Here is a 3,314-nt window from a genome sequence, read left to right on the forward strand (position 1 = left end):
TGGGGTCAAGCCCCATGTTGGTTCCGGGCTGACAGCCTGGAACCTGCTTGGGATTCTCTCTCTCTCACTCTCTCTTTCTACCTACCCCACATGTGCATGCTCTCTCTTCTCTCTTTCAAAGTAAATAAATAAACTTTAAGAAAGAAGCAATATATGATTTAGTGAGCACCTATTGTATGTATAATTTATTCTGTCTTCTGTGGAGAGAAAGAGAAGAGATAGTAGACAATTCATTTGGACATATTCATATAGTATTCCTAATGATATAATCAAAATTAACAAAGGTATTTGGTTAAAAAAAAGCTTATAGATTTCTGTATTTTTTTATGTTTTGTCTTGCTTTATTTCATCCTAAACATACAGAATCAGAATTACTGAAAGTGGAGCTCAGATTTCAGCATTTTGATAGGCTTCCTAGGTGATTCTTACATTTGGGAAACTCTTCTAATAGCCATACATGTGTGGGGTCACTTGAAAAGTTTTCTAGGGGCGCCTGGGTGGCGCAGTCGGTTAAGCGTCCGACTTCAGCCAGGTCACGATCTCACGGTCCGTGAGTTCGAGCCCCGCGTCAGGCTCTGGGCTGATGGCTCAGAGCCTGGAGCCTGTTGCCGATTCTGTGTCTCCCTCTCTCTCTGTCCCTCCCCTTTCATGTTCTGTCTCTGTCTGTCCCAAAAATAAATAAACGTTGAAAAAAAAAATTAAAAAAAAAAAAGAAAAGTTTTCTAAAGCTGGCTAAAATGACCACCTAATATATGATCCTCTGAAGTTGAAATAGGACACTATTTAAAATTATTGTTAAGGCTAGTCTATGTATATCAGGGACTTCCTAGACCAAGAAGTATTATTCTTCTAGGAAGAGCTGAATACTAAGGCACATGTTTTGAATATAAAATCCAGGACAGACTAAAAGTCTTGAAATGTATCCTAGACTGTCGACTCCATATTATCCCCACTCATATCCAATTAGAACAGCAGAGTATCAGTTCAAGTTATTGCTTCTACCAGCTCATCTGTTACATTTGCAGCACCATTGTTCTAGATGGAGCCCTCATCATTTATCGTCTAGATTTTAACTGCTCTTGTTCTCCATGTTTTTGTTATTCCATTATTTCTCCCCAGCTGATGCCAGAGTAATGATGCATAAATTATTATTGTATTATCATGCTTGAAGTTTGTTAATGTTTCTATATGATTTAAACTATAATAATAAACAGAATAAGCAATAAAATACATACCATAATAATATTGATTTGAACAAGGAAATACACAGTGGTAAAAAGAACAGTTATTTAGCCAGAGCAAACCAGTGCCTAAAAATACCAGGTAGCAGCAGCACCTGGGTGGCTCAGTCAGATGAGCATCCAACTTTGGCTCAGGTGGTAATCTCACCTATCCCCAGTTCGAGCCCCACTTTGGGCTCTGTGCTGAGAGCTCAGAGCCTGGAGCCTGCTTCGGATTCTGTGTCTCCCTCGCTCTCTCTGCTCCTTTCTCACTCATGCTCTTTCTCTCTCAAAAATAAATAAACATTTAAAAAATTTAAAAAAACACCAGGTAGCAAACTGCCACTGCTCTTACCCTCTCAAGTGCTTCTTGCCTTGCTGCAGAACCACCTCAGCCTCTGCCTTCACAGCCCACAGGGACATTCCCGCAATCTGGTGACAAACAAGGCTAGGGCTAGCATGGCAGTGTCCTCCAGGACCCAGCTCCCCTGCTATGTCTTGAAAGAGCTCTAATAGGTAAACATTTGTGTGTTCCACTTAGAATAATTTCCTTTCCATGGTGTGCAGTTCTTCATGATTTGTCTCCTCCATACCATGTGCTCCATGGTCTCTCCTTCTGCTTTACTGATCTGAAAAACCACATCTCCTCCCATGTCTTCACACTTGTGCACCTGCTTTCCTTACTTTCCTTCGTCCTGAAATCTCACTTATTGTTTGCATTTCAACTTAATTAATATATACTATTAGGGTGCCTGGGTGGCTCAGACTGTTATGCATCTGACTTTGGCTCAGATCATGGTCTCATGGTTCATGAGTTTGAGCCCCACATTGGGTGAGCTCATGGATCCCTGTTTGGGAATCTCTCTCTCTCTCTCTCTCTCTCTCTCTCTCTCTCTCTTTGTCCCTCATGGGATTCTCTCTCTCCCTTTCTCTCTGACCCTCACTCACTCATGTGCTCCTTCTAAAAAAATAATAAATAAAATAAAATAAGATTAATATATATACACATATATATTTAAATATAATTTATTGTCAAGTTAGCTAACATACAGTGTAAACAGTGTGTCTTGGTTTTGGGGGTAGATTCCCATGATTTATCATATTTTTTTCATGATGGTCTTCCTTAGGTCCTGAAGGTATATTTGAATATGTTTCTTATGCTCATATTCTATTTTGTACATATCTCTTGCACAATAACTCAGTAATTTTTAAATGTGGCCTTTTATGTACATGTTCATTTCCCTTCTAAACAGTAATATTCTTGACCCTTGGATTTTTGTATATATTTATCCCCAGTTCTTAGCACTTTTCCTGCATGGAGTATATGTCAACATATATTGACATGTAACAAAGAATAAGGATAAAGTGCTCATTTGAAGGGATACATACATTTTTTAAAGTTAAGATTAGTCGGTGAGGTGTTCATGAACGCGATACATTTGCAGCTCAACTTTGAAGGAGTAAGGGACATGGTGGCTTGGAGATAGATGAGGGTGATTCACATTCCCAATGAGGCAAAAAAAAAAAAAGCAAAGGCACAGGAAGAGAAATGAGGGCATAGGTGAGTGGAGAATGGTAACACTTGGTTAGTAAATGAATAATAGAGAAGGAAGAGAATTCTCCCAACACATTGAAAGACAGTTTGAGGAGTTAAGAGCCACACTACTGGAGCCAGTAAATCTAAAGCTTTCTCTCCTCACAATAGACTTGCGTTTGTAACAATTGGAAGTTTGTTCTTCTCTGGGGCTTGTTTCCAACTGCATACAATGTCATCATCTGTGTTCCAGAAGGATGCAAATCCGTGTTAGGCATTAACTAATCTTTCTATGCATGTACTTTCCCTGAGCTCAAAGGTCAACTAGTGGCTGCTTGGGCCTGCTGGTTCATTGTTCCCTAAGCAAGTGGCTCTTTGTCCAATGTTAATCACCCCCTAAATTAAGGTCCAAGGAATAAAGAAATCCATTTAGTGATTTATGTGGGTTTGCTACACCTGGCACCAGTTCCTTGCTCTTTGGCATGTGACCTTTTTATTTTACTTTCAATAATGCGATGGTGTTCAAAGATCATCTATGACTCCATAGACTCCAATTCTTA

Source organism: Panthera uncia (genome assembly GCF_023721935.1).
Source record: "Panthera uncia isolate 11264 chromosome B2 unlocalized genomic scaffold, Puncia_PCG_1.0 HiC_scaffold_24, whole genome shotgun sequence".
Lineage (NCBI taxonomy): Eukaryota > Metazoa > Chordata > Mammalia > Carnivora > Felidae > Panthera > Panthera uncia.